The sequence below is a fragment of the Babylonia areolata genome, chromosome 18 (assembly GCF_041734735.1).
Source record: "Babylonia areolata isolate BAREFJ2019XMU chromosome 18, ASM4173473v1, whole genome shotgun sequence".
Classification (NCBI taxonomy): Eukaryota; Metazoa; Mollusca; class Gastropoda; order Neogastropoda; family Buccinidae; genus Babylonia; species Babylonia areolata.
In genome coordinates, this window is record NC_134893.1 from 31,835,048 (window position 1) to 31,847,236 (window position 12,189).

At 43.9% G+C, this 12,189-nt stretch overlaps 1 protein-coding gene across 2 annotated transcripts in view; it reads left to right on the forward strand.

Annotated features, from left to right (window-relative positions):
- LOC143292664 (protein NDNF-like) overlaps positions 1 to 12,189 on the forward strand; it is an 84,520-nt gene that overhangs the window by 53,020 nt on the left and 19,311 nt on the right. Inside the window, exon 1 of one of the 2 annotated variants that reach the window (XM_076603165.1) lies at positions 9,045 to 9,131. The exons of the other annotated variant lie outside the window; for it this stretch is intronic. The gene's annotated coding sequence lies outside the window, so the exon portion shown is untranslated. Of the gene's footprint in view, positions 1 to 9,044; positions 9,132 to 12,189 lie in introns of those variants that run through there. 2 annotated transcript variants of the gene reach the window in all.

Consider the following 12,189-nt stretch of genomic DNA (forward strand, 5'->3'; position numbering starts at 1 on the left):
ACTGCGTTCGGACAAATCCATACACGCTACACCACATCTGTTGAGCAGATGCCTGACCAGCAGCATAACCCAACGCGCTTAGTCAGGCCTTGAGTGCATGCTTACATATTTGTGTACCTATGAAAGTGGATTTCATTTTACGTAATTTCGCCAGAGGACAACACTCTCGTTGCCATGGGTTCTTTTTCAGTGCGCCAAGTGCGTGCTGCACACGGGACCTCGGTTTATCGTCTCATCCGAAAGACTAGACGCTCAGTTTGATTTTCCAGTCAAACTTAGGACTTGTCCGCACTGCAGTATCGGTGAAAACCCTTACGATGATACTGAAAGTCCGTTTGACCGCCTGCCAACCCAGCCCCGTCTGTGTGTAGATGTGTTTTGGGAAGGGTGGCAACATGGTGTATGTCATTAGTCTTCACCTGTCTCCTCTTTATATTAGCCATCAATTTCATAGCATCCAAGCAGTTCTCAGACTTGTTTTATCATCTACGACGACAGACGTCATATATTTTTTATCTTTTGATAGCTTTTATTCGGTTTCCCAAATGGTTCTGTGAGTCCTTCCGTTCTTTTTGTCTCACTCTACACAGCGATAGAACATTCCTCACCTGTTGTTTGTGCTCGGTTCTTTTGTGAGAGTCTTTATATACTTCCTGGCTAACGTTCTGCCTGATCAACTAAGTACCTTCAAAACGTCCGGTGCAACTTTTCTTTTCCTTCCTATTCTGTGCTTGTTTGTGGATAGAGTTGTATCTGCTAAAATGCACATTAATTCAAAGGATGGTGTGGTTCTGGATTTGGCAAACTTTAGACCAACCACCGTTGTTTAGACAAGAACACTTGCAACATGCATTATTATTACAAAGAGCTCATGCAAAATGATGGACTTGCACACCGATATCAGTGGCTGGGGGTGGAATCAAGTGTGTGTTGCATTAATCCGACTTTTCTCATTGCGCTGTTGTTTTTTTTCTGATAGAGTTAGTTCACATCTGACCAGACGATACCTTTCTGAAAACTGATTTTCTGGTAGAATGAAAATGTAAATGGTTTCTGCAGACGCATGTGTGTGATTCATATCATTTTACATGTTTACTTGTCTATAACTTAGGGCGGAAGAATATGTACAATGTTTACTTTTGCTCATCTAAAACGCATCTGTCACTTTATGTTACTGTGTGCAAATTCACGTGAACTTCTCATATTTATTGTATTCCCTTCAGAACGGGCCATGGCCTATTCTGAATAAACTTTTCGATTCGACTCTCTCTCTCTCTCTCTCTCTCTGTGTGTGTGTGTGTGTGTGTGTGTGTGTGTGTGTGTGTGTGTGTGTGTGTGTGTGTTTGGAGAGGTGTGTGCTTAGCTCAGAATACTTGTAGGATCCCGGGAGGATGGGGTGAGAGACACCAATTTCTCAATGGGTCAAAGGGTCGAGATACGCTCTTCTTCTTCTTTTTTTTTTTTTTAATTTCTTCTGTTTTCATTTGTAATCTCTGGGTTGCGCGAAGGAAATCCCGATTCAGCAGAGTTTCTCCTCAGATGATAAGGCATCCTCCCAACACAAGCCAAGTCACCGGTTCACGGGAACTTGCGAATGACATATCTAAACAGACACAAACCCCCGTTTGCACCAAAGAGAAATCTGGACAGACGCAAACCTCCGTCTGCACTGTCCCCCCTCGAAACGGACAGAAAGCAACACTGTGAGCGTATCGGCACCTGTACAACCACAGTGAACACCTGTCTTTCTCCGAACCCACCTTGAGAACAGAACAAAGCCGAACAAAAGGGGTGGGTTGGCTGGAGACTGGGGTGGGGAGGAGAGGACCTGGAGGGCTTGGGCACAGGGGTGAAAGAGGTTAACTAATCACCAGACTAAGTAGCCCGGTTCTTTCCGTCGGAGCCCCGGGTTTCTCATGCACGCGTCTGTCTGAGAGAGGCAGTGTGTCATCGCCCTTCAGTGGCAATTAGTCTGGGCTCTAGTCGGGCCGTCTGGAAACCTTCGCACTCACCCTGAGAGATCACCCACCTCCCCCTCTCCTTCCCCTACCCTACTCCACCCTTCACCAACCCCAAGTCCCTCGCCTCAATCTCCTTATCCTCTCCTACTCCCCCCCCCCACCCCTGCCCCCACCCTATTCAACCTCTCTACTCCTCCTCCTCGTCCTCCTCCTGTGGGCTTCAGTCGTCTTCTGCTTCTTCTCTCACTGCCTCCTAGATATCCGGCCGTGAGGGGAAAATCGATGGATGAAGTCATCCGCTGGACGTTGATGGGAGGGCGTGTGAAGACGAGTCGTCAGGTCTGATTTGTGAGAAAGGGATGGTGGGAAATACACCGGTGCAGGAATGAGGGTGGCTTTCACCCGCTAAGCTCACGTCGCCGTGATTCTAGATAGATAAATTCATTAATAAATGATGAACAGCTCATACTCGGTTAATAGACGGGACAGCAATAAATAAAAAGACCATTAAAATAAACCAAGGCAGACACAGAGAGAGTGTGAGAGAGAAGAAATAAACACTGGGGGGCAAATGCCCCGCCCAATTACCCTCCCCCCCAAAAAACGTCATGCTTCAGGCATTCTGTGTGTGTGTGTGTGCGCGCGCGCGCAAATTAGTCAACATGATGGAGTTTTGTGCTTTTATCCATCGATCAATGAATCAGAGTGATTTTTTAATCAATCAATCCATCAATTAAGTCAGTATGATGTCACAACTCCCACCCGCACCCCTGACAGCTTTTTAAAAGTCTAAATCTATCAATGATACCACTTTGACACCCTAAAAGTAATGGACACATATTACTCCACATAAAATAAACTTCATATATATATTATAATATATGTATATATTATAATATATATATATATATATATATATAATATGAGCGAAACCACTTAACACACTTAAATACATATATGTTAAAAAAAAGAAAGAAAGAAAAAAAGATTAACCATAATTGTAACGCATACACACTCGCCGGCACACACGCAGCCACCCCCCGTCTCTCTCTCTCTGTTACTGTGTCTGTGATGAACAGAAAGCAGCCAGGTGAGTCAAAGGGTGTCACCGAAGTCACTCGTTGTGGAGCACGCACGCACGCACGCACGCACACACACACACACACACACACACACACACACACACACACACACACACACAAATATGAGTCCATGGATGTCACAGAAGGCACTCGTTTTCAGTAATATAACATTTTCAAACTTTCAGTTTTGTACCATAGTGTTTCAGTGACTGTTGGAAATGCACTTGCTTGGACTGGACATGCTTCAGGTCTGAATATTGATAGGTGCCTCAGCTGAGGAATAAAAACATTTGCAATGAAGTCTGCGTGTATTTGATCCAGATTTCAAAGATGGGTTAGGTACCACCCACCAAATTAAAAAAACAAAAACAAAAAAACACACACACAACTTTTTAAGCAACGTCTGATTGATTACCGACAGATCGTGTTCAGAGTAGTCAAATATTTTACGTGTATGAAAATACTCATGGTATGAAACAATATCAAAATATCAATATAAATAAACGTATAAAATATATAACGACAAAATTAAGACCAGGTGTCAAACTGGGCTGTACGTTACTGCAGATGCAGAGTACAAAATGATTGAAATCTCATTTGTCTGTTATGTAAAACTGTTAAGGAAGGTGAACAACATTTTGTTTTGTGCTGTCCAGCTCTCAATGAAGCTTGACTGAAGTTTATTCCTTCCAAGTATTACCAATGTCTCTGTGCCTTTAATCTAAGTCTTCTGATGCCATCCACCAGACGAATTCAGATATGGCCCCATCTCTCTCTCTCTCTCTCTCTCTCTCTCTCTCTGTGGCTTTCATTCCCCCTCCTCCCGTATCTCTCGCAGTGTGTGTTTACCTGTCTGGTGGAAACCATATCTGTCTGTGTGTCTGTCTGTCTGTCTGTCTCTCCCTCTCTTTCTCTTTCTTTCTCCCCCTCCTCCTTCTCCCCTCTCTGTGTATCTGTCTGCCCCCTCGACTCTCCCCACCTCTCTCTGTCTGTCTGTTTGTCTGTCTGTCTCTCTCTGTTCACTCTTTTGAAGCAGTGTCCTTGCCCTTGCACGGCAGATAGTGTGGGCCAAATCACAATCTTTGGCAGACAACCTTGGCATCCTCCGCACTGTTTTGTGTGTGTGTGTGTGTGTGTGTGTGTGTGTGTGTGTGTGTGTGTGTGTTTTGTTGTTTTTTTCTTGCTACACATCATGTTGCATTGGAATTGTGAAACTCTGAATAACATATTTGTTGTTGTTGCATTCTGAAACTTACTTGATTAATCAAAACAAGTCAAGTACTGGTTGTTCATTTACATGCCAGACGTGTTTTTGAAACGTCCATTGGGAAGGCGGATCACCCCTTTGAGTTTGTATTGACTCCGGGATTTTTGTTGTTGTTGTTTGTTTGTTTTTGTTTCTTGTTGTGTTTTTTGGTGTGTTTTTTTGTTTGTTTGTTTGTTTGTGTCAAATCAAGTTTATCATACATTTGGATTTTTTTTCTTTGTTTTAAGGACTGGGTGTCCTCTTTGATTTGTTTTGAAAATATGGGGTTTTTTAGGTATCGGGTCTTTGATTTGTTGAAAGATCTGAACTTGTGCTTGTTTATAAACTTTCTTTGTTGTTGGTTTAGGAAGAATTGAGGGTTTCTGCAGAATTTTTAAGAATATTGTTTTTTCAGGATTTTAAGGGTTTTAAAAAAAAATTTTTAACCATTATTTCTCGGGATTTAGTTGTGTACTTTTACATGTTCTTGAGAAATTGCATTGTCTATTAATTTAGGATTCATTCGTCAGTCTCTCTTTGTCTCTGTCTCTCTCTCCCTCTCGCTTCCATCCATCCTTGCAAAGCTGGATTTACCGGCTATTCGTGAAAAAAAGAGATAGAAGAAAGAAGAGAAGAAAGAAATATGCCAAATGACGTTGAAGAAGCTGCTTCCCATTTATACAGTCTCAGGGGAAATTGTGTGCAAATATCACCAGGGCACAATGTGCTGATGAAACTCGTATCGTGCTGGTGTAAAGAATCAAATCTGTTTCATGATTGAGAAACGAATACTACATGCAAACGTATAAACACCATCATATGCTTATTCGAATGAGTAAATTAACTCACGTTAAAATTAGTAGCGATTCAACAATGTGTGTAAATGTGTATGCAATGTGTGTGTGTTTGTGTGTGTGTGTGTGTGTGTGTGTGTGTGTTTCGCGCTCGAGTGCATGCAGACAGACGGAGAAAGAAAGAGATGGGGGGCGGGGGGGGTCGGGGGGTAGGGGGGGTCGACAAAAGGTAAGCAGTCAGCGATAATCACAACGCTCCCACAGTTTTGCTCGCTGCTATGCTTAATGAGGGGGAGTATCAGAGGCCATTTCCACTTCTCAGGCCAGGCCTATCATGTGCCAGCCAATTACCCGCAATCCGCGATAACACCTACTCGAGCCTTTTACTACGGTGTTACCTTCCATTGCCACCGTCTATCCGATCCTCTGAGGGGAAGAAGAGGGGGGCTTAGGTGGGGATAGTGATGAGGGAGTGAAATCCCCTCCCCCGTCCCTCCACTCCCCACCTCCATTACCTCCCCCTCTGGTTTAATCTGCAGGTCACTTGCTGTAACGAAATCCTTTCTCCGACTGTTAGGAACGAGAAGAATGTGGTTTACTTCTTTTGTTTTGCTTTCCTTATATTCCCCGTGTCTTCTCTGTGTAGTGAGTCCCCCCATACCCTGCCCCTGTCCCCGTTTACACTCCTTCTTCTTCCCTCCGCCTTCCCGTCTTCTTCTTCTTCTTCTTTCTCTCTCTCTTTCGATCGCTCTCAAACTATCCACCGCTCTCTCTTTGCCTCTCTCTCTTATTCTCTTGTATCTTCTCTTTCCCTCACTCTCTGCAGATCTCCCTCGACTACTTGGCTGCAGCTTTTGTCAACTAACGGTTTGAAAGCTATGACTATTCAACACCTGTGCTAACATGAAAACTCCAAACCTGCACTTGGTCTGTTATGCACTATATTTTGTGCAAATCACAGTTGTTGTTGTTGTTGTTGTGTGTGTGTGTTTTAAGTTCCAACACAGCGCCCAACAATCCATTGCTGTCTTGTTGATCGTGCTGACCACATTTTAGAATCAGTGTCCACTTCATTCAGGACGGGGCTGGCTGTGGGAGTTTGGAAGCAGGGGATTAGGGAGGTGACGACGTAGGTTGAATGTTAAAGCGGGCCATGAGTTCAGTCTGGCGTTCCTAAAGATCAAGGCAGTAGTCGGTTACCCCCACCACTGTCCTTTCTAGGCTGCCAGCACGCCTGATTTAACCGTGTCCTGCGTGTGGTGGCTATTTTGTTTGGGATAGGCACGACGTATCCCTGCCATCATCGGGCCAACCCAGCGCCAGAACCTAGGAGAGGGCTTGGAGTCAGGAGAAGACGTGAGCGCGAGAGCAGACTGATGGTGATTTATTTATCCACGAGTCGACAAACCCAGAGAAAAGTCATTGTGGAGCTGTGAAGAATTACGTGTACACACGCCTTGCTTTGTACAGGTGGCTTTGACACTGGCTGTGGAAGTGAGCGCAGGGTTGCGAAATGTGCAGCCGATCTGGCTTTCTCCCTCGTCATCTGTGCTTAGTCTTGCCAGTCAAAGAGCGCAGGGCGCCGTCAAAATGTCATCCTCGCAGTGTATAGTTCTTGGGCCGTGATCAACTAATTTTTTCTCTTGTAACATTCCAACATCGTAATGTTTCCGACACGTCAGTGGCTGCTTCGGGAACACGGTGTGTGTGCTGACATAGGTGGAAGACATTGCCAAGGGTGGCTTAAAGCTGCATACCACATTGCTGATCGACTTGCTGTACCAAACCAGTCTTTATGTTTTAGATAATGTGATCAGTAATACGGAACAAAATGAACTTTTTTCTTTTATCATTTCTAAAAGCATAAAATCCCAGTATGTTATATAGTCAATGAAATATTCGGTGTGTCCTGCAGGATACACTTCAGTGGTCTGATTCGGTCAGCTCGCCGGTCCGAGGCAGAATGCCTATTTAAAGACAACGATAAATCAGAATGTTGACTGATTCTACCAGATCCAGGCTTTCTCCCTCGTCATCTGTGCTTTTGACAACGTATTCATTATGTATTTTGATTTTTGTTTTGTTTTGTTTCTTTCTTTCTTGTAGATTACTGAATCATTTGATGTGACGCGATATGAGTGGCATGCATTCAATAGTGGTGTTTCACATTTTGAAATGTAATCGTTAGTTGTCAGTCCGGTCTGACGCTTTGTGTCACATCATTATTGATAGGTTATGATGTAATTCAATTCAATTCAATGCAAAATAATTTATTATCTGCTTCAACCAAAAACAGAAAATTCTCTTTAGGCTCACTTAAAATAAAATGCCCGTCAGCAAAAATACGAACTGACGAACTGAGAGACGTTAAGCTCATACGCAGGTTACGGAAGGGATACTTAAACTTGAGCACAGAAAGTACGATTGCCTCAGTTGGGTCATTGCTAAGCAGGGGCTTCCAGAGTGAAGGGACAAATCAATTTTAAGACTGGTTTCACTTCATTCAGTCCATCAGTTCATGAGCCATCACGTGAGAAAACCACGTGTCAAGAAAACGGTGGGTGTGCTAGTGGTCTTGGAGATAGGGGAAGAACATGGGAAGAGAGGGTTGAAGTCATTGTCATGATAGCAGGTCATCTCTTGTGTCACAGGAGCAAGATGCCCTTTTTGCATCGGGCCAACGAACGAAGAACTGGTCCCCCATCCCAGTGACAAAAACAACAACATTAAGCCGGGGGCCGAGTATCTCGTCGAAATCTTACTGTTAGCTCTCACTACTACACCGCCAGCGGGGGAAAAGAGGGGTGGTTGTGGGTGTTTGGCACACACGTTGGCATCAAAGCATTGAGAAGTGTTTTTGTTAATGATGTGTGTCGAGAGCAAAAACAGATAGGGTGGCGGGCCGAGGTTCAGAGCGTTCAGCGACGCCAGCTCTGATTTACGCCCGACCGCTAAGAGGGTGCGTAGTCGGTCAGGTACCGTGCCGCGCCATCCGGGGCTGCAGGCGCGCTGTATTAGCACCACAGGGAACAGCAGGGAGAATCTGCGCACTGCTAGCAACCTGTATCAGCACTGTCCCAGTTAATCCCTAGTCCTTGAGAAAGAGAGTAGAGAGGGAGAGAGAGAGGAGGGGGGATAAGGTTAAAGCTGCTTTACGCCATGCCCTTAGAGAGAGGGGTGAGGGTGTGGGCGCAGAGAAAGAGAGAGAGTACCGAGAGAGAGAGAGAGAGAGAGAGAGAGACAGAAACAGAGAGAGAGAGAGAGACAGATATACAGGAAGGGAATTCTGAACATGCTGGAGCATAACACCTGTTTGGTTTTGGCCGCATCAAGAACACAACATTAAATTGTAATTCACTTACGCAACGCTACCATGGTGTTAGGAGTCTTCTGCACATCGAATCAGTGGTCGCTCAGTTTTTATTATTTCTGGAGAAGTGTTCCCAGTGACATTTGTTTCTGACAGACGCCGGGTTTTCTCGTTCTTCTCACCACATCCCAATCATTAGTTTCTTACATTTATATATATTTATATACATACACACACATATATATGTATGTATTAGACGCGCGCGTGCGCCCGCACACGGACACACCACACTTACACAGTCTGAGCACATACACACATGTACACTCATACGTGTAGACACACACGCGCGCGCGTCAACGCTCGCACTTGCTTCATTTCTTCTTCGTTTTTTTGTTTTGTTTTGTTTTGTTTTTTTGTTTTGTTTTAATTTATATATATATATATATATATATATATATATATATATTAACAGCATCTGAGAAAAATCAACGACCAAAGAAAACCCATAGTGTAACAAGACACAGGCACGTTTTGTACAGTGAAATTGGAATATGGAAGCTCTCCCACTTCCATGGACATCCCATGTGAAACCAGTCATTGAGGACGATTGTGCATTACAAATGCCAGTGATGGAAATTGTGTTGGGTTATTACGTGTGGTCGTCCGAGTGGTGCCAGCAGTCACGGTCTCGTGTCATCATCACGTCACTTGCTGGTCTTCACATGGTGCTTATGTGAGGTAGGTTTAAAGAAATCGTGTGGTTGCTAGGGTTTAGATAAATCGCGTAGTTCCTAAGGTTTATACAAAACTTGTTTTTGGTGTGGATATCAGGAAATCTGCTCATTGTCTTGTGGCCTACTAGTCCTGCCCACCCAGTTCCTTAGGGCTCAAACTCCTTAACAGATATCGATATATGTGTGTGTGTGTGTGTGTATATATATATATATATATATATATATATATATATATATATATATGGAGAGAGTGAGAGAGATAGATGTGTGTGTGTGTGTGTGTGTGTGTGTGTGTGGCTTCAATGTTGCCTTGACATTTTCTTAATACTTTTTTCTCCGTTACCTGCACAACATCCACCTGCAGCCCACACGCTTCATTTGTTTGTCTCATCTAAATGTAAGTAAAGTTACCTTTCCACAAATGTTTGTATGATTATGCTTACGCCGCCATCAGATTTCCCGATTGAGAGAAATGTTACCAATGTGGAGTGATGGCCTCAGTAGAGGTAACGCGTCCGCTTAGGAAGCGAGAGAATCTGAGCGCGCTGGTTCGAATCACGGCTCAGCCGCCGATATTTTCTCCCCCTCCACTAGACCTCGAGTGGTGATCTGGACGCTAGTCATTCAGATGAGACGATAAACCGAGGTCCCGTGTGCAGCATACACTTAGCGGACGTAAAAGAACCCACAGCAAAAAAAGAAAAAGAAAAAAAAAGGGGGTTGTTCCTGGCAAAATTCTGTAGAAAAGTCCACTTCGATAGGAAAAACAAATAAAACTGCACGCAGGAAAAAAAAAAAAAAAAAAAAAAAGGGTGGCGCTGTAGTGTAGCGACGCGCTCTCCCTGGGGAGAGCAGCCCGAATTTCACACAGAGAAATCTGTTGTGATAAAAAGAAATACAAAATACAATACAATCTTTACCCATACTCCACAGCTCAGTTGTGAACACAAGTGAGTTCCCCAACCGCTAAATGAGGTAACACAGTTTGGTTGAAACTTCCACTGACGAAACAACCCCGCATTCCTGTCTGTGGCAATTAGCTGATCATCTGTATTGGGGTCTAATCTGTAGTTGCTGCAGTACAAATTCATATATTTTGTCCGAAGGTTAATCTGTTTCCAGGGAACGGGGGCTACACCTGGGCCGGCTTATCTTGGGTCACAGGCGAGGAAAACACAAATCTTTGTTGCGTGTGGGTGAAGTTTACGTGCATTTGAATGGAAAAACAAATGCGTTTTGGAATTAAAGGGGCGAAAGCAACAGGATCCATGACTGGCACTGCACCCAACTTCTGCTTTGTTTTATGGAGACTGATTCCCATGATTCACACAGACACACAGACACAGACACACACAGACACACACACACACACACACACACACAAACTCTCTCTCTCTCTCTCTCTCTCTCTCTCTCTCAGAGAAAGAGAGATTGATTTTTTAAATGTTTTTTTTTTTTAAATATCTTGATCAATCATTCATCATTCCTGTTACCTGAATTTTAACGTGAATAGAATGGCATTAATATCTTCTTACTTCGGCCATTCACCCCTCCTGCGGTTTTGTCCATCAACAATACACCTCCACAGTACCCTAACATGTGTCTTTGCCTGTGTCTAGCTGCTCCTGGTGAGGTCCGTTTTCTTGCTGTCTGTCCGGGTTCTCTTCTTTGCGTTTCTTGGTCGGCCTCCCTTTCTCTTCCCATGGGGGTTCCATGTTAGGGTCTGTCTGGATTGATATCTTCACTTATAAGATTATTTGGTATTTCCAGTAATTCTAAAGCATATTCCAGATCTGTTTAACGTGGGGTGGGGGTGGGGGGGGTGTTCTTTTGACAACGGCGTGTTTAATTTGCAGAAATGTTGGTAGGAGATTCCAAGGGAGATATTGCTTTATGGCTGACTAAAGCGCGGTATGGTTATTTCAGTTCACATCAGTGGACATCAGCTGCCACATGATATACAAGCCATTTCTGTGCGAGACGTATTGCTCATGCGCTGATAATTAATTGATCCGGTGGTTTATGAAATAATCACAACACACACACACACACACACACACACACACACACACACACACACACACACACACACACACACACTATCGTTACAAGCATACGGGCAAACAGAGAAGAGACCCCTTTCTACCCCCCCCCCACCCCCCTCCCTCTTCTTCCACCGGGAAAACATAAATCTTGAGCAGGATGAGGGCGCTAAGATGGGGGACGCGATGGAGACGGGCATAGCGCCAAGCTTCCCAATACAAAATTATCAGGAAGAAAGGGGGGTGGGAGGTGGGTGATGAGGAGGCTGACTGATAAACCCCAGTCACCACGGAACTTAAAACTGTCAGCACTCAAAGACCTTACACCACAGATGACAGAGAATGCTGCCCCCATTGTTTTCGTCTCGGGAATAGCAAAGAGATTGTTCTGTTCTTTACACACTTGTTTCTTTTTCTTTCTTTTTCTTTTTTTTCTTTCTTTCCTTTTTTTCTTTCTTTCTGTCAGCGCCACGCGACGCCAAGTACGAAACGAGATATCTCACGTTTATTTTGGCGCCGCCGTTACGGTCGTTAGTAGTCGCGCAACTCTAACAATTCATAAACGTTCTGTGGCACTGTGTTTCGTTGCTGCAGCAGAAACCGCGCGTCGCGATGCTGTGATTTTCGTGGCTTGTTGTACTTACAGACTTCCTTCCAGTTTTGCATGTAGGTTTTTTTTTGGTTCTTTTTTGTGGTTGTTGTTGTTTATATTCTTTTTGACACAGTTTGGCCTGACTACATTTCAATCAGTGGTAGATGAAGCTTGCACAGTGACTGTATTATATGGCGGTTTTCTTTTTCCTTTTTTTTTTCCTCCTCTCTCTCTCTTTCTCTCTCTCTTTTAATTTTTTTTTTATGGGAGGGGCGGTTGCATAGTATCTTCACTAAGAATACGTTTATAGATCGATATATTTATGAGTACTTTAGAATATATCTGTTCTCTGTGACTGTATAAGTTTCTCTACTGTGTGACTCCCACGAATGCATCTGGCTTGCGGTGATGGAAGACTTAGGTAACAA